This window comes from Manis javanica, chromosome 5 (assembly GCF_040802235.1).
Source record: "Manis javanica isolate MJ-LG chromosome 5, MJ_LKY, whole genome shotgun sequence".
NCBI lineage: Eukaryota > Metazoa > Chordata > Mammalia > Pholidota > Manidae > Manis > Manis javanica.
Window position 1 is genome coordinate 57849442 of NC_133160.1, and position 26681 is coordinate 57876122.

Below are 26681 nucleotides of genomic sequence, written 5' to 3' on the forward strand. Positions count from 1 at the left end.
TGTCAAAAGTGTTTCTGGAAAACCCTTTATTAAGACCTCAAAAAAATCTTAAATACATAAACTCTATACACAAATATAAAGCTCTTTAAAAAATATTTTAAGGTCATTGTCCCATAATAATCTGACTTGTAGTCTCCTCTAGACAGGAACCTATATCCAAGAGATTTGTGGATGTGTCATTGTCTATGATGTGAACTCCAATAGATTCAGAGTAACCCCCAAAACTGGAAGAGAATCGTATTGCAAAGTACCATCAGTTTTCACTGAAACAGAGACATTTCCAGGTGAAAAGCAGCACTGGGGCCCTCAAACATATAATGACAGGAAGCAATTTAAGAGGTCTGTTCATCTGCAAACAAGGGTTATTTCTTTCATAAAAAATAAGAATTCTCAGAAGACAGAACAAAGACCCCAAATAGTACAGCCAAAAATCTTGAAGAATTATTCCCAGGTGACCCAATCAAGTAACTGGAAACATAAACCCAACAGAATTTCAGAATTGCTGTGCATCAGTGACTGCTGTATGCCTACTGCTTTCCCCCTTTTGAATCAGATGTTGATGCAAGTTATCTTCTCTTGTATCATTACTGTATGTTGTAGAGGAAGAGTGCAGGTAATTGGTCTCCTTACTTCTGAGGTCTGAGCATTGACAGGACTTATACTTGAGGCACTGTGCCCATAGATCTCCCATCTATATCCAGACCTGGAATGTATTTAGACACTCAAATACTGGAGTTAGAGGAAATGCTATAATAGGATAAAATACTCTGTGTCTTATAAGGAGCAAAGTTTGCATGGGAGAAAAGTGTCAGTATTTTATGCTCAGAGGCATGTTAATGATAACATAAAATTTTGATACTCTTCTTACTGAAAGATAGTCTCATACTTCTCTCCTAGAAGTAATTTGTTTTTAACATTTAATATTACAGATATTTTGGAACTTCGAAGCCTAAGTCATAAGAAGCTTTGCATTATCCAAATGGATTTTGTGTCACTCTCAGCCTCTGATAAAGGTAGACTGACTGTCCAACTACCCTCAGACTGCCATGAAGGAATTGGCATATTAGGTGCACATCTCAGCTATCAGTCAATAGTTCAAGCTAAGCTAACACATATAGTCATTCACAAGAAGTCACTACACATATAATAAACATGTTAATACAATAATTCTTATTATATAAATATATATAAAGAAAATAAATTCTATATTATATAATAAATTTATAATGGAGTTTATAATATATGCAAATAGAGTATACACTATATATAGTATATTCATGAAAGAAATATATATATTTCTCATGAAGATATATATATATGAATGAAGGAAACTTCCTTAGAACTTGCAGGTCAGACGATCAGCCTTCTAACCTTCACTGCAACTATCATTAATACAACATGGAACAAAAGACTCATCAAGGTTCCTTGCCCATATTCTAATGGAAATAGAAAATCAGAAGCCTTTGACATAAAATAATGAGTGTAACTTCAATAGTTCATAGTGACTAATGAAGGTGATGAGAGAAAGAAGCTTTTGAGGCTCAGTTATTCAATGAAAGGTGATACCCTTATCAAATTTTGAAGTAAGGAATAGAGAAAATTTTGGGAAACACAAAATACTTCTTTTTCTTTAAAATATAATTATTTTATCTTAGTATGATTCCTATTTAAATGTTACCAATATTTAAGGATAACTTGAAAAGCAAATTGTATAATTTAAGATTTGTACTATGCTTTGAAAATAATGAATTTTTTATAAAAAATACTTTCCTAGTTTTACTATGGGTCTAAAAATCTTTTGAAATTTAGTTTTCACAAATGTGTATACCTCCTGCTGGTTAAAATTTGCTTGTATTTATAGTTTGCAGACTAATTGCTCCACAGGAGTAATAGGAAAAGCATATGTGAAAGGCTGTTCATTAAGTCCTATAAGGAAGCTGAAGCTTCTCCATTACTGATGAGATATTTAGCAAAAATCTTTAACAAATTATATCTCTTCTCTCATCCTTTGTATTTATACAGTGTCCTATTGATTCAAAGCTCACAATATTTACTGCACATGTTTTACATTTACAAATACACAGAGTTCTGCTTCATTCAAAGTTCTGTTCCTTACATTCCTTAAACCTGATGCAATTACAGCATTTAAGAAGAGAATAGAAACCTAGTTGAATGAGTAAAAAGAAAACGTGCATCCACAGCTGTAAAATACATAAACATACAAATAGAGTTCTCAAGCTCCTGCAGGGTGCCTAAACACCTGGTAGATTAGATGGAAATGCAAAGTAGTTTAAATATTTTAATTCACTTTGCTCAGAGAGTCAGAATGTATAACTGTATAGTCATAAACTGAATATATGAGCTGCATAAAATATTTCTACCTAAAATGTTCTTCAATAAATGGTCCCAAAACAGTTTTAAATACCTGTCAACCTAAATTTGGAGAAGCTAATCCAGATATATCTAGTGACTGCAATCTATGCCAAGCTAGAGTGATACAAAAGTCTTTGTTATTTTGTTAGAATCACAATCTCAAGGACAATATGATTCAGAGAGTATCTGCAGGGATTATATCTTACTTGAGGGATTGGTTTTCAGAAAGAGTTCTGGGGATTACTTACCATGTCAGTTTGCTTTGCAAAGGAAAGAGAGTAACTATGTTATTAACTTTTTCTCTTTTCTTTCTCTGCATCAAATATTCAAAAAAACAGATACTCGGTGTGCTACTCTATAACCCCAAGGCTTGCTATCTGATACACCCATGTTGCTAATCTCCCTTCAGTGTGTTCTATGTAATCCTTCCTTTATTGAAAACAAAAACAAAACAAACAAAATCCTGTTAAATGCCATATCCAACCATGTCTCACTAAAGAAACTAGATCCAATTAAATTTTTTTGGCCTCAACCCAGTGGTAACCATTAGCACCAATAACATAGTTGTCAGCAGTGTGACTGCATTTTCTTCTGAAATATACAGCCCAAGATCTCCTGGTCCAGGATGTTATAAGCTTTTGTCATTTTTACTCTGCATGTTATATACAAACAAACAAAACAGATTATTCTACTGTACTAATATATCCATTACTTTACATTATTAACTACAATATTTACACATTATATATTATTGCATAGTGTATGCATTAACAAATGCATAAAATATAAACACATCAGAAAAGAAAAACTTTCTAATGTATTTTTGCAAATGTGGCAGATTAGCATGCACAGGTCTCTTTGGAGATCATTGTCCAATCTACCATAGCCTTTCCCCAGGGAAACTATTATCTACATAACCTATGAGACCATGAAAAATTCATGATCACTGCCTGGTAATTGGATATATCAGAGTGAGAAGTCCTGCTCTTTCAATTGATGGTCTGCAATCAGATGATTTTCTTGCCATCTCAGAATGAAATCCATAATAAAATTACCCACAAATATAGTTTTCTTTTTATTTTAGACTATCTAGTGACTTAATCATTATGTAGAGTAGGCAGTTAGACATAAAGAGGAAAACAGCCCATCACCAAGGAAGACTCCTCCCCGGTCAATCCTTAAAAACCCACCTTAGTTCCCAGTTCTTTGGTCAAGGACACCTAGCTTATCAGGGTGTCCAGTCAAGGACACCTAGAGTCTCAAGAGACCCAAGACCACAGGGGCTTTGTGCAAGGTCATGTGCAAGACCTTGCCCAGAAGTAACCCCACCTCACTAAAATAACATCTAAATAAATCTAATCAGCATTTTGGTTTTGGCCCCTCTGTGGGCTTTGCTTAGGTACTTTTGGGTCAGTTGCCTGCTCACTGAAGGAAAGGTTATGTAACCTACAGCTGTCGATACATCTGTCAATCAAAGGATGTAAGATGCAGGGAAGGACTTCCTGCCACCTTAGGAAGAAATAAAAACCAACCTAACCCTAACAGCGGGACTGCTTCTGGTTTCCAGACATCGCTTTCCTGTCTCTAGAGTGTACTTTTCACTTTAACCTAATAAATTCCCTGCTGCTTTTTCTTGCTATCTGATCTCTTGACTGATATCTTCCCTTTGAGAAGACAAGAATCAGGGAAATACAACGTGTTCCACCAGTAACAATTATGCATATTATTTTATGTGAAAATGTATTTGGGAGTTTATTCATTAGAATTACAAACAATGGTATATTTTAAAACTAATATTTATTAAAACAAACATATATCTCTAACATATCAAGGTTATGCAACCCACATTCTTAATTTTTTTCAGAAGAAAAGAGACCATACCATGTGACAATGTTTAATATTAATTTTTATTTTTGAATTATCAAAATATTACTTTTGATGAAAATTATGCTAAAATGTGTCACTTTTCCTACATTCTCAGAGATTTAATAACATTCAATGATGATTTTAGAGATTTTTTAATATATAGGGTTAAATGCAGTAATTTTACCATGTTGGCAATTTCTTAAACAATGTGTTTGCTTAATGTTTAAAGAGACTTCTGGGTACTCTGTCTATAATATAATAGAAATTTAGGAAATATGTAAAGACAGAATAAATAATGAGTATTACATAAAAGAATCATTTAATTATTATTTTTTTTTGTAGACCCTGAAACAGCCACAGAAGGAAAAAAAACATGAAATAAGGGAAAAATTAATGAGTCTCTTGGTCAGGATTTGAGTTTATTTTAGTCAGGATCTCTATGTTTTTATTTCTTATTCCAGGTTAACTAAACCAATACAAGCCTCAAAAAAAAAAAAAAACGCCATCAACAAGTTTTATTCGGTACTGTTTTATCTGGAGTAGAAGTACAACCCTAGTGGGGGAAATTAAAATAAAATGGAAAATGAGAAAGAGGAAAGCAAGTACAAGAAAGAGCTAGTTCAGTGATGCAACCATCTCTGGACACAAGTCATCCCCTATTAAACCACAACATTTACTAGATAGGTTGGTGAAAGGAAGAATAAGAAGCTCTTCTCCTGGCTCTTCCTAATCTCCTCTCTCCTAAATTTGTTCAAGGGGCTTTAACCCCTGACACTTTGAAAGATGTTAACAGGCCCTTCTGGGCAGACTCTGGATAAAGCGAGTTTCTGTTTCCACAGGAATGTAAGACCTCGCTGACAGCTCCTGTTCTCCCACTGTGCCAGGCCTCATGGACGTCAGGCTAAGGCCCCACCCTCACTTGTGGGAAGGTTAAACAGCTTGCAATGTTTGGTGATGAGGCAACATATGTATCAGCTGGGACTTTATAAGCACAGGACATAGCACAAGCTATAATGGCTGCATCACCACAGAGGAAACAGCCCAGGTGGCTGAGGTCTGGGTGGACAATTTGGGCTGAGCAGCTAAAGGAAGACATAAATTGCTCCTGGACTACTCTGCCTTTTTAGATCCCAGAAATTGCTCTTTATATTTATGATTCCTTTCTGTCCCTTCCATCCCTGATTCTTTATGTTTGGTCTTTGGATCTTCTAGAAAATCTACTAAAGTAATAAATACCATTTATTGAGCCAATAACATGTGATAAGTACTGTAGGAGAGCTTCTACAATGTTCATTAAATCTGTACCATGAGCTCCAATCAGATTGATAGTATTTATAACATATTAAAGATTATATAATTGAGACATAAGAATTTAACATGTTCACAGTTAATAGTTTTGTAATTTGTGACACCAAAATTTATACCTATAACTTCTGAATAAAAAGATAGATCATGTTTTGAATTCTACACCGAGACATCAGGAGTTTAGTGTAAAAAGATCTTAAGAAAGGAAGGAATTGTTTAGACTCATCAGCCTTAGATATAAATACATTATTTCAGTTACAATTTTAATAAACTAGATTATATGTGTATTAGCAATGGCATCATCATAATAGAATGTTATTTTATAAATAACTGGGGTAGATTATACTAATTGCCCATGCTGCAATCACTAAGAGGAAAAGATAAAATTTAAAGTCCCTAATCTGTATTTGGTGTTTGATATTATCTATATTCCATACTAATACTGCTGCAATGCTTCTTTTTTGAGAACTGATGAGATGCATTTCAGTTTAGTTCTCTGGCTGAAATTATTGTATTATGTCCTGATATGAAGGTGATGTTAGGTTGTTTTCATAAGATAGGCTGAGAAAGTTTTATTCTCAAACAGCTCTCTTATTTAGCAATGTCTTATGGCCCATTAAAACTATGAAGACAATCACCAGGAGCACAAAAGAATCCATTTACTTGTGAATTTCTGTTTATCTATTTGAAGAAAAACCCAAGAGTAAATCCACTGATAAACAGGCCATTCAAGTGATAAAACAAATGTACATTTTTTCCCTATATTGAGACAAATCTATGAAATTATTGGTCTCTGCTGGGGAATTATGAGACAGGATTTTCAGGGCTCTAATACTTACAGAAAGCAACCTAATAGTAAATCCACACCTACTGTGATGATGTCCAGAGTAACTGCTTAAAATAGCAGAAAGTATCTGACATGATACATTTTATTCTAATGACCATTTCAATTATATGCATTTATTTCGTTAAATGAAGCAAACATTTCCACTAATATTGAAACAGTTGTATTTCTGACAAATTACTTATTCAATATGCTAACAAGTAAAATAAATAAAATCAGAATTGTGGCAGTTAAAATGTAGCTCCTTGATTTACAGTCTTTTTAATGGAAAGATAATTTATAAAATAGTAACAAAGAAAGAATTATAATTAATATATAAAAACTCATCTGTATCACTATGAGTCTTCTTTATAAATAAACAGAGAAATCAACAACTGTCAGTTTACTTAAGCACAGTACTAGGAACCCTTTGTTAACTGAACTCAGTTGAAATTGTATCAACATTTTAATGTTCCTCTTAAAAGCACATTTCTGTCTTTTAGTTATGTTCAAATAAATGACAATTTCCTATACAATTAAAGTAAATTCCTCAAAATAAAACCATGAGAATCAAGTTGTATTTAATCCTCAAAAAGTTCAATGTATTTACTTAGAATTAATGCAATGGCTCCAACCTCCTACTGAAGACTCTCAACTACCAACAGGGCTGAAAATTACAAACACTTAACACTAGTGTGAGAACCCCTTGGCTAGTACACACATTTCAAAAATCTGGTCATTGGCATTCTGGGGAATTTGAGAATGTACACATTTCTACTTCATGCAAAGCTAGACCAAGAGTGAATATATGATTTGATAAATGTTACGGCTTAGGATATTTAGAATTAAGATAGATAATTTTTCCTATTTTATGTATATGGAAAAAAATTCTATACTTCAGTTTCAGGAAGATAGCAAAAAACAGCATAAAAAGATATTGAGTGCTGAATTATAATTACTGACTATCCTATAATTAAATTTAAATAGTTAAACATCTGTTTGAATAGACACTATATAAAATTATTATTAGTTCTTTGAATTTTAAATGGAGAATATAATAAATGAAACTAAATATAGATTAGCCCTGAAGGTTAAAAATATTTCATCTGCTATAGAATGGTTGAAACAAATATAAATTAGAAGGAACTCTAGTCATCATGTAATGTTCATAAAATAAGTTTAAAGATCACCACATTGTTACTTTTTAAATTCAGTTTCTCAAAGATAAGTACTGAGAAAGCTAAAAAGAATCATTACCTTATAAGTGCTTCAAATTCAATATTTTGAACAAGTATATAAAGTGTTTGAATTTTATAGCAACAGGAATATAATGAAATGGATATTTATACATACTGCTAAAAAGTTTTTGATATTTAAATTCCAGAAAAGTTTATTGTTTTTGCTTTTTAAAGATTTCTAACTGTTTTGTAAAACTAAAAGAAGTTATTTTAATTTTGACATAAATTTGTACCTTACCTTTTAAAAGCAGAATATTAAATTTGGAAACAGGTATTTTTACCTTCATCTATTAAATTATCATTTAAATATCTCTTCAATTAACTTTGAGTTCTAACAATATACTTTGTACTTTGGTTCTCTAATGTTGACTTTTGTTTGAATTCTGTGCTCATGAATGAATGTTTCATCTGTCGAAATCTTTGAAATCCTGAGACAATGAGTATATTCTAGTGACACACAGTTTTGAAATAGGGCATCAGATAAAGTATTAATCTTTTTAGAATGAAGAGATTAAATACAATTTATTACTAGATATCTCTATTCAAATGTATCTTGGAATTCTCTAATGATCTAAAACAAAAAACATAAAGGATTTTACTCAATTTCTTTTCCATTGTGCTGAGGTGTACCCCTCACCACACAGTCTTCAATATTAGGGGAGAACAAAGTAAATGGCACAAATTAAGATTTTAGCTTTACTTGTATCTAACAAAATGTTATTCTCATAAAGAATATGTTGAAGGTAAAATTCTTGTGTTTGAAAACTTACAAATTAGAAATTTGTAGGAGCCTGGTCAAAAAAATTTAAGCATTTGTCAACCTTTACTTTAGATAGCTATGGATTATAAATCGATCAGAAAGGGTATCCAAACTGAAGTGCTTCAGTGAAGTTGAAACTGATAAATTAGTTTAAGGATGTTATTTAAATCTTCCTAGTCACTTATTGTATCCTGGGCTGAAGCGAAGAATTGAGTGTCTGCTTATTTAAAGAATGCTCATTGGAAATTTAGACAAATGTAATGAACTCATTTCTAAATTATGCTTATGATATATGGTACTCTTTCGTTTGGAACTAGATATCTAGAGGACAGCATGTGTTTTATGAACAGGGTAGAAGGTAGGTTTTATTTATATGTCAGAGAGACAAATCACAGAGAAACTTTAGTTGGTAAAATTAATGAAATTAACTAACATATTAAAGGTAGATACCTTGGGTATTCTCTAATATATAATGTAGATAAAAATCATCATTATTATTAATACAGGCAAACAAGAAAAATAATGCAGCATATAAATACAGAAAACAGAATGCTGGAGAAGACGGCATGTGTTGGGAAGATAAAGAATTTAGAAAGTAATTTGGAAAAGGTACAAGAATGTTAAATCCAAGTTTGCCCCTCCCCTGAGGGTCACCCTGGAATAGTAGTAGGCGGGATGAAGTAGGCAAGACAGTTCCTGACTTTTCCATTTTATTTACATAATTGTCCAGTAAAAGTTAGGGTCTTCAAGTCAGACAGCTATGTACTTGAGTACTTTACAAACTTGGCAAACTTTCAAACATACCTAATTTCTGCACAGAAGTTCTCTTACCTGCTACTGGGGTAATAACTACATCAGATGTTTGTCATGAGCAATTTACTTGGCATGTTTCAAATATTCATTTAACAAATAATAGATAAATGAATGTATGTGCCAGATACTCAGCTAGACATTGGGGAATGAATGGTAAAGAAACCAGACAAGTATGATTTCCATGTAATAGTTGCCCAAGTAATATTGTTTATAACTTCTCTGTGCTCATATCCAATAACTAGCTATTTTTCTTAACTTTAAATTTTCTTCTGGGAATTCTGCTTATGAAAACAGAGTGGTGAGCTCTTTATTTCCAGATGAATTGAATAAATCCATAAACCTTTCATTTCTAAGGATAGAAGATATTTAATATAAAATAAAGTATATTTGGTTCAGTACATGGTTGTATTCACTAGCTAAGAATCCCCTTATTTTATTAGAAATTAGATATGGAAGGAAAATAAGAAATTTTCTTCTCAACCACACATAATTTTCCAGAGATAAAAAAGGCTTCAGTGTCAGAGTAACTTAAGCAAACTTCTTTTGACTAGTGTTCATTTTTAAATCATAGTGATCAAGTAAGCCTATTTTACTCATTATAATATAAAGTTAACAAGTGAACAGAATACTAATGTAGTTCTAAATGATTCTTTTAATCCCATTTTGTTATTCTAATAAGCTATATCTCCATGCATATAAACTTGCCTGATTAACTACATAATAGACATCTGGACATATAGGTCATTTAACATTGTCTAGAATATCTGTGTTGATATAGCCAGAATACTCAAATTGTCCAGTTGGACAATTCAAATGGTCCAACTCCAAATTGATACCATCAGAAAGACAATCATAATGCTTACTAAATATAGCTAAAAATTAGAACTATGCTAACAACAATTATTTGGTGTTCTGAATGTAAAGAAAAGTGAAAGAACCAGACCACATGGAGACTGGAGAAAGCAAATTTTATCAGTGTAGCAAACACACTGTGAGACACTTGCCATGTTTAGTCAGTTAAGATTTAACACAATTGTCTATATGCCAGTCCAGATGAGAGCCAGTTCCTTTTAGCCAGTGTGCAGGTAAAGACTCAAGCTATCAGGTTTAATCTTGAAATTATGTTTGGTTTATTCTAATCTCCTTAAAGCTACAGATAAAACTATTTCTAAGAGATGAAATGGTTTTTTCCACACCAACATTTTATTTTAAATAAGGTTCATTATCACCAAGCTATTTTTGCACTAGAAAAAAAAATGCACATTCCAAATACATACTACTACATCTTGTCTTCATGTTTTTCTATGTAAGGTGTGGTTAAAAGTTTAGTAATTAATTATATATTTATGTAAACATACCAGGGATTACTTTTAAATATATCATGATACTGTTTTAATTAATTTAACAAAGATGTTATTTATAACTAAAATTGGCTTTTTCTTATCCTAATCTAGCAGGAGTTTTGCTTTAAAATGTCTTGAATTAAGAAAGCATTAATATCTTTTAGGCTTAAACTTGCCTTAAACTTCCTTTTCCCTAAGTATCTTTTAAATGTGTTTTCTCCTTTCTGGCATTCAAATATACCTCTATTTGACCATATTCTTTGGTATTTAGGTTTTAATGGATACACACCTAGATTTTGTAAAAATAAAAAGCAGTGATACTGCTTCATCCTCAGTCATCCAAACTTTTAGACTATTTGAATTAATATGGGGGGGGGAACAAGATTACTCTCCTAACTTTTCCTACTTCTCAAGGCAACAGTGCCCACTGGAAGCCACTATTGAACTGTAGACATAGAGCAGAGGAAGAATATATAAGTCTATGCACTAAGGTATATGCTTTACAAGCTGCATGTGATTTTACTTGATGGCAAATGTCACAGAAACATTTTAAAAACAGCAGCTGCCCAATTCTATAGAAATAATAAATCTTGTTTTCCCATGGCTGGAAAAACCACTAGGAAAAAGCCATCAGACAAGAACTTTAAATGATTTGATTATATGTTGCATAGATAGATATTAAAAATAGAAGTATTGGAGGAATGTGGTATTGTGAGGTATCTAAGTTTTATTGCTACTACAAACATTGGAGTCAGCAAAGACTGGAGATGGATCTTGGGAAGTACCATGGGCACAAGAGGCATGAAGTGATGACACTAGGCTAAAGGAAAAGGGAACTTGGAAAAGTATACAAAAAAAAAAAAAACAGCATGGGGAGGGAATCTGCAGAACTTGGTGTTTTCCTGACTGTGAAGGTCAACAATTATGGAACAGATAATTCCAAATATTTTCAATCTCCATTTAAATATCTCAATGATATATTTTATGTATACACAAGAAGAGCCTATACAAATTAAGTATGTTTACAAAAGGGTACACCACCCTGATGCAGCAAAAAATAGTTACAAATAAGACATATTTGATATTTTCTAATGATTAATTCTAATTAACATGCTCTAATAAACATGTATAAAGATTCCCTTCATTGGTGTCCAATATTTGAGAGTTGAATAGTTATGTTGTTTCCTGGTAAGAGTAAAAGAATGCTGAAATAGTAGCAGCTACATTAATTGCTTCATGCAAAACGATGTCTTAATTTAGCCAATTCTAGGCCAGTTTTTGAGGTTTGATGAATTCAGGGTCCTATACTGAATATCTTTGTTTGGCTTGTTCTTCGTATAAGATAGTTGTAGGTGCCTTTTTAGGTAAGCTTCTATAAAATAAGGTTAAAATACAGGAAAAAGAGGTCAATAATAAATCAACAGCAACAAAAATTAATGTTGATAGTAAAAGTCTCTGCCTCCCCAGAAAGTCTCCTTTGTATTGGAAAAAAGACCTTTCCCTGAAGTGCCCCATCAAGCTTTCTCTTACCTCTTAGCAGACAAAAGTGAGTCATGTGCTTGACCCAGTCTAATCATTAGCCAAAGATATCAGGATTGAACTGACTGAAAATGATGATTTATGATTCTTGACCAGGGGTTGAAGACATTTTCATTTGGGAAAAATCAAAATACGAGTAGTGAGAAAAAGTATAAAGGGCTATTGGATAGACAACTCATACTTTCTGCTACAGACAGTGTATATAAATATAGTTATATTTAAATTACTTCTCATAGGATAGTAAGCTGCTTTGTTCTTTCTAGGGTAGAATTTTTAGCTTTACTTATACAATTTCCTAAAATTTGTAACAGCAATTCAACTCTTAAGAATTTATTCTTATAATCAACAATCTGAAAATAAAAGTAGATGTAAGAAATTTTACTAGATAATTTTATATAACTGTGGATAAGTGGAAGCAATGTCAATAAACAAGGTATTAGATAAATAAACCTTTATCTATTTAAAAGTTCATTATAACCTCTTATTTTTGGATCAATGATTATTTGAAATTTCCTCTAAAAATGTTCAATTGAACTTTGGAAAAGAAAAAAATCTTAAGAGAAAGTTCAAATAGTGAGTATGAAAACAAAGATATTGCTTAGATTATAACTCAAAGTATAAAGTTTAAATTCATAAATCCATACTGATATAAATGATTGAGTAAATAAATTAATGAGGAGAATTGACAAATATCCTAGAGGGAAAAATTCCAAGTAATTTATATACATATGCTGTCCTCAAGGAGAAGGAGCATAATTCCTCACTCTTATGTGTGAACCATCCATGACATCTTTCGAAAGAGCATAGAAAAAGGGAAAAAGTAACTTCATGATGGAGAAATAACAAACACTCCTTCAACCAGATGATGAAAGTTATTGTTAATAGGGATAAGTCACATTGGTAATATGTACCCTCAGTCTGATATGACAAGAATGGGACTTTCCATCTATGGTCTCCTCCTTAAAACCTGTAATCCAGTCTACTCATGAGAAAAATATCAGACAAATACCAATTAAGGGAGATTCTAGAAAACACCTGACTTGTCTTCTCAATACTGTCAATTCCCTCAAAAACAAGGAAAAACTGAAAAACTCAGAGGGAAGAGAAGTCTATGGAGATATAACTAACAAATGTCACATGTTATTCTGGATGGGAATGGAACAGGAAAAGAACATTAAGCAAAATCAAAGGAAATCTAAATAAAAGATGGACTTTAGTTAATAATAACACCTAAATATTAGTTCTCTAATTGTGACAAATGTACCAAACTATTGGAAGATGTTAAAAATAGGGGAAATTGGATATTGCATACATGAGAAATCTCTTTATTATCTTTGTATTTTTTCAGTAAATGTAAGTCTACTCTAAAATCTAAAAGAATATTTAGTAAGTTAAGAAAGACTGTCTTGCAGTCAACATTAGTTAGAAGCATTCGTCAAAACGAGTTAGAAGACAGTTCTAATCTATTTTCTTCCTAAGTGGGTGAGTGTTTGCAATAAAAGTACTTTGATTTCCCTCCCTTTCATTTGTATCTAATTAGGAAAGTGTGATCCACTAAGAAAGAGCAAAGAGGAGACGTTAGAGTGCAAGATTATAAGGCAGGGAAGGAGAAAAGGAGGGAGGGAAAGAGAGAGAAAAAGGGAAAGATGAATAGAGCACTTCTTCCCCATAATTTCAATATAGAGTGTTTACCCCAATTAAAAACTTGACTAAACCAAGCCCATAAACTTAAAGAAATTAGTTTTCAATTTAGAAACCATGTATATTTGAGCAACTGAGCTGTAGTATAGGAGGTGATAACACCAGACTCTCTGTGAACCACATTTACAACAAAGCACATGAGAACTGCCGACACTGGTAACATTATATTTTCCTACACTACAGATGTACTTTATGTCTGAAAATTGTGTCATGCTAGAAATTCAAGTAGACTCATTCAAGTAAAAAAAAAAAAAAAAAAAGAGTGCTACGTGGAATACTGCCTATAATTGACTTTAGTCCTTGTCTCTTTTAATGTAATTAAGTCCTCCCCCAACTCCAGGTAACCTTTTACATTTATTTTATTACACTGACTTTTCAAAGAAATCCTGTACCTTCTTGATTGTTCCAATAGTTTCCTTATAGCTTTTTTTATATTTTTATTTTGTTATTTTGTTATCATTAATCTATAATTACATGAAGAGCATTATGTTTACTAGGCTCTTCCCTTCACCAACTACCCCCCAAATCCCATTACAGTCACTGTCCATCAGCATAGGAAGATGTTGTAGACTCACTACTTACCTTCTCTGTGTTGCACAAACCACTCCTTTCCCCCACCCCCCACATTATACATGCTAATCATAATACCCCCTTTCTTCTTCCTGTCCTTATCCCTCCCTACCCTCCCATTCTTCCCAGTTCCTTTCCCTTTGGTAACTGTTAGTCCCTTCTTGGGTTCTGTGATTCTGCTGCTGTTTTGTTCCTTCAGTTTTTCTTTGTTCTTATACTCCACATATGAGTGAAATCATTTGGTATTTGTCTTTCACTGCTTGGCTTATTTCACTGAGCATAATACCCTCTAGCTCCATCCATGTTATTGCAAATTGTAGGATTTGTTTTCTTCTTATGGCTGAATACTATTCCATTGTGTATATGGACCAAATATTCCTTATCCATTCATCTACTGATGGATATTTAGGTTGCTTCCATTTCTTGGCTTATTGTAAATAGTGCTGCTATAAACATAGGGGGAGAGTCTTTTTCAAACTGGGATGCTGCATTCTTAGGATAAATTCCTAGAAGTGGAATTCCTGGATCAAATGGTAAGTCTATTTTGAGCATTTTGAGGAACCTCCATATTGCTTTCCATAATGGCTGAACTAATTTACATTCCTACCAGCAGTGTAGGAGGGTTCCCCTTTCTCTGCAACCTCATCAACATTTGTTGTTGTTTATCTTTTGGATGGTAGCCATCCTTACTGGTGTGAGGTGATATCTTATTGTGGTTTTAATTTGCATTTGTCTAATAACTAATGATGTGGAGCATCTTTTCATGTGTCTGTTGGCCATCTGGATTTTTTCTTTGGAGAACTGTCTGTTCAGCTCCTCTGCCCAGTTTTTTTATTGGATTATTTGCTTTTGGTTTGTTGAGGTACGTGAGCTCTTTATATATTTTGGATGTCAAGCCTTTCTCGGATCTGTCATTTAGGAATATATTCTCCTATACTGTAGGATACCTTTTTGTTCTATTGATGGTGTCATTTGCTGTACAGAAGCTTTTCAGCTTGATGTAGTCCCATTTGTTCATTTTTGCTTTTGTTTTCCTTGCCCAGGGAGATATGTTCATGAAGAAGTCGCTAATGTTTATGCCCAAGAGATTTTTGCCTGTATTTTTCTAAGAGCTTTATGGTTTCATGACTTACATTCAGGTCTTTGGTCCATTTCAAATTTACTTTTGTGTATGGGGTTAGACAGTGATCCAGTTTCATTCTCTTACATGTAGCTGCCCAGTTTTGACAGCACCATCAGCTGAAGAGACTGTCATTTTGCTATTGCATGTCCATGGCTCCTTTATCAAATATTAATTGACCATATATGTTTGGGTTAATGTCTGGAGTCTCTAATCTGTTCCACTGGTCTGTGGCTCTGTTCTTGTGCCAGTACCAAGTTGTCTTGATTACTATGGCTTTGTAGTAGAGCTTGAAGTTGGGGAGTGAGATCCCCCCTACTTTATTCTTCTTTCTCAAGATTGCTCTGACTATTTGGGGTCTTTGGTGTTTCCATCTGAATTTTTGAACTATTTGTTCCAGTTCATTGAAGAATGTTGTTGGTAATTTGTTAGAGATTGCATCATATCTGTATATTGCTTTGGGCAGGATGGCCATTTTGACGATATTAATTCTTCCTAGCCATGAGCATGGGATGAGTTTGCATTTGTTAGTGTCCTCTTTAATTTCTCTTAAGAGTGTCTTATAGTTTTCAGGGTATAGGCCTTTTACTTCTTTGGTTATGTTTATTCCCAGGTAATTAATTCTTTTTAATGTAACTGTGAATGGAATTGTTTTCCTGATTTCTCTTTCTATTGGTTAATTGTTAGCATATAGGAAAGACACAGATTTCTGTGTGTTAATTCTGTATCCTGCTACTTTGCTGTATTCCAATATCAGTTCTAGTAGTTTGGGAGTGGAGTTTTTAGGGTTTTTTATGTACAATATCATGCCATCTGCGAATAGTGACAGTTTAACTTCTTCTTTATCAATCTGGATTCCTTGTATTTCTTTGTTTTGTCTACTTGCCGTGGCTAAGACCTCCACTACTATGTTAAATGACAGTGGGGAGAGTGGGCATCCCTGTCTTGTTCCTGATCTCAGAGGAAAAGCTTTCAGCCTCTTGCTGTTCAGTATAATGTTAGCTATGGGTTTATCATATATGGCCTTTATTATGTTGAGGTAATTGCCCTCTATACCCCTTATGCTGAGAGTTTTTATCATGAATGGATGTTGAATTTTGATGAATGCTTTTTCAGCATCTATGGAGATGATTCTGTGGTTTTTGTCCTTCTTTTTGTTGATGTGGTGGACGATGTTGATGATTTTCAAATGCTGTACCATCCTTGCATCCCTGTGATGAATCCCACTTGGTCTTGGTGTATGATCCTTTTGATATATGTTTGAATTTGCTTTGCTAATATTTATTGACTATTTTTGCATCTATGTTCATCAGGGATATTGGTCTTTAATTTTTTTTTTTGGTGGGGTCTTTGCCTGGTTTTGGTATTAGGGTAATGTTGGCTTCATAGAATGACTTTGGGAGTATTCCCTCTTCTATTTTTTTGGAAAACTTTAAGGAGAATGGGTATTATGTCTTCTCTGTATGTCTGATAAAAGTACAAGGCAAACCCTCCTTGGGTCCCTTCTGTTGGGAGTTCTGTGTTCTTCCGTGGTGTGATTGATTATTTCCTCTCCCAGTTTGAGGAAGTTTTCAGCAATTATTTCTTCAAAGACACTTTCTATCCCTTTTTCTCTCTCTTCTTCTGGTACCCCTGTAATGCGGATATTGTTCCTTTTGGATTGGTCACATAGTTCTCTTAATATTGTTTCATTCGTGGAGATTTTATCTCTCTCTGTGTCAGCTTCTATGTTTTCCTGTTCTCTGGTTTCTATTCCATCAATGACCTATTGCATCTTTTCCATTCTGCTTATAAATTCTTCCAGAGATTGTTTCATTTCTGTAATCTTCCTCTGGATGTCATCTCTTAGCTCTTGTATATTCTCTGCAGCTCCATCAGCATGGTTATGACCTTTATTTTGAATTCTTTTTCAGGAAGACTGGTTAGGTCTATCTCCTTTTCAGGGGTTGACTCTGTGATTTTGGTCTGTATCAAATTCTCCTGCCTTTTCATGGCGATAGAGAGTTTGTGGAGCTGGCACTTGTGACAGCTGGGAGAACGTCCCTTCTTGCTGGTTTGTGGCCTTCCTCGCCTGGGAGAACAGCAACCTCTAGCAGCTTGTGCTGGGCAGCTGCATGCAGACAGGGCTTTTGATTCTTGCTCGGCACCTATGGAGTTAAGCTCCATGGTTGCTGTGGAGTTATACTCCATGGTTGCTATGTGTGTGGCCTGTGTCAGACTGCTGCTACAATATGGTGGAGCCGCATCGTAGGGTAAATGCCCAGAGGCTGTTTATCTCCATGAGGGGCCTCCAAGCTGCACTGCTGCCCAGGGAGTAGGGCGCCCAGAGTTCCCCATGATTCCCAGCTGTTGGGCTAAGTGTCCTCGGACTCTTCCATCTAGCTGTGTGGTCACTGTCCCTTTAAGACTTTCAAAAAACACTCGCTTTTCTTTGTCCAAGGGGCGCCAACTGCGGGTACCTGCTCATAGGTCTTACTATCCTGTTTCCCTAGTTTACAGCACCCCACACACGCACTGTGTGTCTATGCTCCAGTACGAATGGCTTAGGCTGGCTTTTTAGCAGTCCTGGGTTTCCTCTCCCTCCCTGCTCCGACTCCCCTCCTCTCCCTGGGAAGTTGGGGTGAGGGGCACCCTCAGGTCTCGCTGGGCAGCAGCTTGTATCTTACTCTCTTTGTGAGGTGCTGGGTTCTCACAGGTGTGGATGAAGTCTGGCTGTTTTCCTGTGTCTTCTGGTCTCTCTTTTAGGAAGAGTTGTATTTGTTGTATTTTCAAAAATATATATGGTTTTGGGAGGAGATTTCCACTGCTCTACTCACTCCACTATCTTGGCTCTGCCTCTCCCCTTATAGCTTTTTTAAGCTATTTTCTATCGCCTTGATTTCCTATAAATGGTAAATTAGTTCAGAATGCTCCATGCATCAAAGGCATATATTTTTGGCTAAATTATTTTCTTCATGGGTTGTTATGTAATCATCTTTCATCACATTGGGAGCCACATAACAGCAGGCTGATCAACCACAAATGATGCTGAGATTGACCAGTGAGTCAGGATGATGAATGTCTGAAAACTGCATTATAGCTTCATTTTCCCTTTTCTATCATGAAACAACTTTAATGACTTTATGTTTTATAAATGTCTGATAAATATTAAACCAATACTTTTACTTTTCTTCATAACCCTGTTCCATTTTAGCATTCTATTCTTGAGGTTCCTCATGAGATCTGTTACCCAAACCAAACATAGCCTTCACAGTCAGGCTGTGGATGGGAATCTCTCTTTGAATTCTATTCATCATGTCAAAGACCAAGAGTAGAGTTAGTTAACAAAGGCCCAGAATGAGTGCTATAGGTCAGTGCTTTCCACTCTACGTTATAATGCAAATATTGAAACCATATTTTTGTGTGAAGAGATTGAAATTCCACTTTTCTAAAATGCAGTCAAATGCTGCCGAATATTTTTTGCACTTTGAGTAGAAAGATAGTAAAGTTCATGGCCTTCACTTTCCATGTGAGAGTAGTAAGAATTTTATAGGGAATACATACAGTAAAGGCAATGAACTGAGTGCCAGGGGGACTGCTATCCTTTAATGGGATGAGAGGTGCCCCAAATGCACAGATGGCTAGGATGGTCCTCCCAATGCAGGGTCCATAGTGAGGTCATGGCAAAACTCAAGTATCTCTGTCCATGGTGAGAACCTAGATGCATTCAGGTTAATGGCACAGTGTCCACCAGTATCTGACCCCATTAAGAGAGTGACCAGATTAAAGGCTATTTCAGCCATAGAACTCCATCAGTGTCATCAGTAGGGTGAGCAGCTACCAGTAAAATAAGTAATATTTCCACAGTATGAGGGCAGTACTCTTGTGTTAGTCCAAAGACCCCATCTATGAGGTTTGCAACTCAGGACAGTAGGAAACCCTTGGTAAGCTCCTCAGTAAGCCAACATCCCAGCATCCTGAAAGGAAGGGTAGATACCATCTTGAAAGGAAGGGGACATTGTGTTGGAAATCAGATATCAGAGAGACTGATAAATTTTTTAGAAAATGGACTTTTAAATTGTTGCATGGGAACCACAGTGCATTAACCTTCACCCCAAAATAGTTTTGCATTTTTTTTGAAAAAGGTGAAATGTTAGAAGAAATAAAAGACTTATATTTCCTCTGCCCATCTGAGCTTTAGTAGAAGTAAATTTGTTACTTTAAAAAATTCATTAGTTGTTTGAGTTAATCAATAATAAATAAGTTTTTTTTGTACATAAACTTCATTGTGCAAACCAGTTTCACTAAATAACAAACAAAATAATTTTTATACTTTAAATCTCAACTTTAACTTTTTTTCTGGTCTAAAATTGAGTCTGCTGCAAATACCAGAATCATTTCAACAAAATCACTTTATTTTTTTTTTGTTACTAATAGGATACAATTCGTCTGTGTATGGTTATGTACACAGATAGTTCTTGCTGTCTGTCTAGATACTACTCCAGTTTTCTGATTCTCTTTGAGAAAAATTCTGGAGAGAAATGTCTATATTAGTTGTTCTCATTTCTGCTCCTCTACTAGTTTCCTGAAGTTATTCAGATTTTCAGTTGATCCACATGAGTCCACAAATTGTTCTGTAGGTCACCACATGATAAATCCAACAGTAATAGTTTCAAGTGCATCATATGCTCTCATTTTCTCCTATTTCAATACATGTTTCTTCTTACCCTCTTCACTGCATCTTCCCCATCTTTGACCTCTGAAGTTTACTTATCTTAGGCTTTTTAACACTTTTGTCTTCTCCAAATAATGTGTAAGTTCCATGAAAGCAAAAGAGATTTTGCCTGTTTTGTTTATTCTTGCACCCTCAGCATTTACAACAGTTGTTAACACCTAGTATATGCTCAAGAAATATTTTTGATTTAATGAATGAAAGCAATGAATAACTTGATTTCAAGACAATGTTATGCTGAAAAGGAGGTATATATGAGGGCAAATTACCCTATACTCACTTCCATATTCATCAAGTATTTTTTAAGAAACTTTTATGCCTGTTTTGTATTAACAGAAAGGGTTTTCCCAGAGACTAAAGATGGAATATATTATAAAATGAAATTGTGTAATGTAACCTTGAATTTTCTTAAACTATGTTACTATTTCCTGATGTAAACTAAGTATCTAATTAAATTGCTGTGTAGACCAATTTCAGGGCAACATTCATATATATTTACTTCATGGAATATAGAGAGAAGGTCAGAGAAAATATGTAAAATCACTATATTTTGTCAGCATGTCATTATTGCTTCATTTTCAGTAATCCCTACAACAGGGAAAATTTCTTCTACATAGCTGATTTCTGAATACCTTTAAAAAACAAAACAAAACTAATCAAAACTATCTTCTTAACATTACTGCAAAGTTTCCTTAAAAAAATAAACTATACATATTGAAATATGCATAAACACTTGTACATTTTATTTTCTTGACAGTGTCATATAAATTACAGTAAGTTTCATCCAACTGATTTAGTTTCACGCTCTAGGGTCTTAATGTATGAACTTTCTGAGCCTTTTTGAGGTTCACCAATTTACCTTATTAGTATTGGCTTGGCAAAACTATCGTTGAAATATATGAAAATATCGTTATATTTGCCCTGTAGATTTTTGTTACTTCAGTTGAATTGTTGATTTTGTCTAATGTTGGCTTTTATGGAACTAAAAATAAAACAAAGTACACATTTCAAAATAAACAGTATGTTTATTTTTCACAGCTCTTCAATTTCTTCAATGTGCTGTATGAAAACTAAACACTTTGTAGTACAAATACAAAAAACGAATTAGACTTTAAAAGTAATTGGATTTATTTGGCATATTACAACATATATGAATTCCTGAGTTGTAAAAGTTAGTGAAATAATTAAAGAAAACAAAAACAGCATCTGAGAAATTCACACTAAATGAAACTTGGAAATCAAGGAATTCCAATAAGTAATTTTTGTTACATCTTAACTTCAGTTAAAGTTTATTTAGGATTAAACTCCTACAAAATTACAATCTAAATTGGGGGCAGTATATTATTTTTCAAAGTTTGTTACCTGTAGTTACTTCAAGAGTTCCACAGAGCAAAGATGAGCCTGACAGAAGGCTATAGTTGACTAAGCATAACAATGAGATTGAGTGTAAGTGAAATGCCCTTATGGTTACAAGCAAGAATGACCCACCTTTTCTGACATTTACTTCCTTCTGTGGTTTTGCAATTCTTTCTTCTCTGCTGGGTTTCTTTGCAGCAGATACAGAGTAAAATTTCCCAAGTGATTATTTCTTTTTTGAACTGACACTACAAAAGAGCAACTCTCATTTTTTTAAAGTGCCATGGATTTTTAACACACAGGTATGCTGAAAACATAAATGTCTCTGCAGAAGTCATCTTCCCCTGCCCTTTCTTGATATATATTGGCATCACAGGAAATGTAAATAGTAGAAGGGCAGTAAAGACTTAGACATTCTCAAAGAAAAATGCACCCTGCCAGCAACTTGTTTTCAATGTTATTGAAGAGTAAGACTAGAGAAAAGGCATGTGGAGATCCAGACACTCTTAGTATTTAATGTAGAGTGAACCAGAATTATAAGACAAGATGATAAAATGTCAACTGACATATGCTAGAACTTGCCATTTATTAAATGACAGTTACTTATTTTTTGATAATTTTTATTTTGATAGCAGATAATGAAATAAAACTTCTTCCTAAACAGTCATTGCATATGTATTTGTGTGGAAATTTATCCAAATATTCATAATACTGATTTGAAATTATCTTGAATACATTTTAAATTTAGTATGAGATAAATAAAATAAAATGTATTCAAATAGACTATTGTAGCGTATTGCATTTCTATTTTTAAAAATGTAAGCAAATTATGAAAGTAATATTTAAATAGGGTTTAAACATTTAGGTCAGAAAGACAACAGTGTCCTCCCTTACTGGCCTTTACTTTCAGTCTTTGTTCTTTTACTTTGCATTTGTTCTTATTTTTGTTCTTATTACTTTGCATTGTCATTTCTTCTCTAAATAACATGTAAATTCCATAATTTTTTGATTTATCAGAGATAGCTTATTGATTTTGTTTTTATATCATCTATATGTTTATTGAAGTCACTAGTTTTGCAATGATCACTTCCAAAATGTAAGATCACATACCAAAAGTCCCGTTACCTGTGCTATCAATCATAACATATGCTTTTGCTACTCATCTTTTAGAATGAAAATGTGGCTGTCCTTCCACATCTCTTTTGCATTCTACTTTTCTACCTTTATCAGTTAAGAGAGACAGAGAAGAGGAAAAGTGGAGGGAGGCAAAGAGGGAAAGGAGAGCAGAGAAAAAAAGAAGGAAGGAAGAAGGGAGAGAGACAAGAGAAGGGTGGGAGGGAGGAACTTGAATATTAACGATGGGGACCTGTTAATGTCTGTTTAATTATGATAATAAGGTGTTTTGTCATTTATCTTTAAGGTTACTAAAGTTAAAAAACAATAAAAAGCATAAAATAATTTTGATAATGTAAATATTATTTAATGCTACACTGAGTAGTTTATGAGAATATTTCATTCTCAAGAAATCTAATCCAAACCACTAATTCACTCAAAGTTTTCTTATTTTCCTGTACTCCTCTAATCACTCCAACTCATGCTATGATTTAGTTTATATATGAACCATACCTTTTTTTACAGGTTTTTCTTTTCCTTTTTTTTTTTTTTTTTTGAGTTTCTGACTACCTTTTCCTTTTCCATTCATCCTGTACCTTTATAACTCAGAGGCCTATACCTTGGTCACACTCGCATTTTTCTTTTCCCTCAGAGTCCTACTCCTCAGGTCACTGTTGTCTGTTCCGAAGCACACTTTTGCTCTCTGGGCTTTCTCTAAAGCTGCTTATCTGGAAATTATCTTGTTGCTTTTCTGGAACTTCTCTTCATGGTTCTGCTGGTTCTTGGATCTACCTCTCCTTTGAACTTTACCTTCCACGTGACTGTCCTAAATCCTAACATAACACCCTAAGGGGGAAAAATTTCTTTGGGGGTAATATTTGCAAGTTTTTTGCAGATCTCAAATATCTTTGTTCTGTAGCCTCACTTTACTGATAATTTGTCCAGATAAAGAATGCAAAGTTGAGCTTGGAGCCAAGATGGCGGCGTGAGTAGAGCAGTGGAAATCTCCTCCCAAAAACACATAGAGCTATGAAAATATAACAAAGAAAAATCTTCCTAAAATAGAGACCACAGGACACAGGACAACATCCAGACCACATCCACACCTGCAAGAACCCAGCGCCTTGTGAAGGGGGTAAGATACAAGCCCCAGCCCGGCGGGACCCGAGCGCCCCTCCCCCCGGCTCCCGGCGGGTGGAGAGAAACCGGAGCGGTTTTTTTTTTTTTGGCGAGCGCTTTTTGGAAGCCTTAGAGGGACGGGCCCCCGTTGCTGGGGAGGCAGGGTGGCGGGACCGGTGAGGAGGTGCCTGGGAACGGCGCCGGAGGACAAAGAATATCCCGCGTTTCTCCCTGCGAGACCTGGGGGCGGGTGCCTGAGACCGGTGCCTGAGGACGGAGGAGGTCGCGCGTTTTTCCCCTTTTTTTTTTTTCTCTTTTTGGCAAGCGCTTTTTGGAAGCCTTGAAGGGACGGGGACCCCAGTGCTAGGGAGGCACGGTGGCGGGACTGGTGAGCGGGTGGCTGGGACCGGCGCCTGAGGACAAAGAATATCCCCCGTTTTTCCCTGCGGGACCGGTGGGTGGGTGCCTGAGACCGGCACTTGAGGACAGAGGAAATCGCGCGTTTTTCCCCTTTTTTTTTTTCTCTTTTCTGCGAGTGCTTTTTGGAAGCCTAAAAGGGACAGGGACCCCGGTGCTAGGGAGGCAGGGCGGCGGGACTGGTGAGCGGGTGCCTGGGACCGGCACCTGAGGACAAAGAATATCCCGCATTTTTCTCTGTGGGACCGGTGGGTGGGTGCCTGAGACCAGCACCTGAGGACGGAAGAAATCGCGCGTTTTTCCCCTTTTTTTTCTCTCTTTTTGCCAAGTGCTTTTTGGAAGCCTTGAAGGGACAGGGACCCCGGTGCTAGGGAGGCAGGGCGGCGGGACTGGTGAGCGGGTGCGTGGGACCAGTGCCTGAGGACCAAGAATATTGAGCGTTCCTTCCCTGCGGGACCGGTGGGTGGGTGCTTTTTGGAAGCCTTGAAAGGACAGGGACCCTGGTGCTAGGGAGACAGGGCAGCAGGACCAGTGCGCGGGTGCCTGGGACCGGCACCTGAGGAAAAAAAAAAAAAAAATCGTGTGTTTTTTCTTTTTTTTTTCCTTTCTGTTCCCTCTCTCATTGTTGCTGTTGTTGTTTTGGTTTGGAGAGTGCTTTTTGGAAATCTTAAAGGGGCAGGACAGGTCACTTAGACCAGAAGCAGGGAATCTGGGGATCTCTCGGCACTCTAACCCCCTGGGCAGCAGGGAGCACAGAGGCCCCTTACGGAGATAAATAGTCTCCTGGCTGCTCCCCCTCCAACGGGGCTCCACCATTTTGGAGGAACAGCCCCAGCCAGGCCAAGCCCACAGCAACAGTGGAGATAAACCCCAAAGCAACTGGGCAGGAAGCAGAAGCCCTGCTGCGCACAGCTGCCCAGCACAAGCCACTAGAGGTCGCTATTCTCCCAGGAAAAGGCTACAAACCAACAAGAAGGGAAGCTCTTCCAGCGGTCACTTGTACCAGCTCTGCAGACTATCTCTATCACCATGAAAAGGCAAAACTACAGGCAGACAAAGATCACAGAGACAACACCTGAGAAGGAGACAGACCTAACTAGTCCTCCTGAAAAAGAATTCAAAATAAAAATCATGAACATGCTGACAGAGATGCAGAAAAAAATGCAAGAGCAATGGGATGAGATGCAGAGAAAAATGCAAGAGCAGTGGGATGAGATGCAGAGAAAAATGCAAGAGCAGTGGGATGAAGTCCGGAAGGAGATCACAGATGTCAGGAAAGAGATCACAGAAGTGAAACAATCCCTGGAAGGATTTATAAGCAGAATGGATAAGATGCAAGAGGCCATTGAAGGAATAGAAGCCAGAGAACAGGAACGTATAGAAGCTGACACAGAGAGAGATAAAAGGATCTCCAGGAATGAAACAACACTAAGAGAAATATGTGACCAATACAAAAGGAAAAACATTCGTATTATAGGGATACCAGAAGAGGAAGAAAGAGGAAAAGGGATAGAAAGTGTCTTTGAAGAAATAATTGCTGAAAACTTCCCCAAACTGGGGGAGGAAATAATCGAACAGACCATGGAATTATACAGAACCCCCAACAGAAAGGATCCAAGGAGGACAACACCAAGACACATAATAATTAAAATGGCAAGGATCAAGGACAAGGAAAGAGTTTTAAAGGCAGCTAGAGAGAAAAAGGTCACCTATAAAGGAAAACCAATCAGGCTAACATCAGACTTCTCAACAGAAACCCTACAGGCCAGAAGAGAATGGCATGATATACTTAATGCAATGAAACAGAAGGGCCTTGAACCAAGGATACTGTATCCAGCACGACTATCATTTAAATATGATGGTGGGATCAAACAATTCCCACACAAGCAAAAGCTGAGGGAATTTGCTTCCCACAAACCACCTCTACAGGGCATCCTACAGGGACTGCTCTAGATGGGAGCACCCCTAAAAAGAGCACAGAACAAAACACACAACATATGAAGAATGGAGGAGGAGGAATAAGAAGGGAGAGAAGAAAAGACTCTCCAGACAGTGTATATAACAGCTCAATAAGCGAGCTAAGTTAGGCAGTAAGATACTAAAGAAGCTAACCTTGAACCTTTGGTAACCACGAATCTAAAGCCTGCAATGGCAATAAGTACATATCTTTCAATAGTCACCCTAAATGTAAATGGACTTAATGCACCAATCAAAAGACATAGAGTAATAGAATGGATAAAAAAGCAAGACCCATCTATATGCTGCTTACAAGAAACTCACCTTAAACCCAAAAATAAGCATAGACTAAAAGTCAAGGGATGGAAAAACATATTTCAGGCAAACAACAGTGAGAAGAAAGCAGGGGTTGCAGTACTAATATCAGACAAAATAGACTTCAAAACAAAGAAAGTAACAAGAGATAAAGAAGGCCACTACATAATGATAAAGGGCTTAGTCCAACAAGAGGATATAACCATTCTAAATATATATGCACCCAATACAGGAGCACCAGCA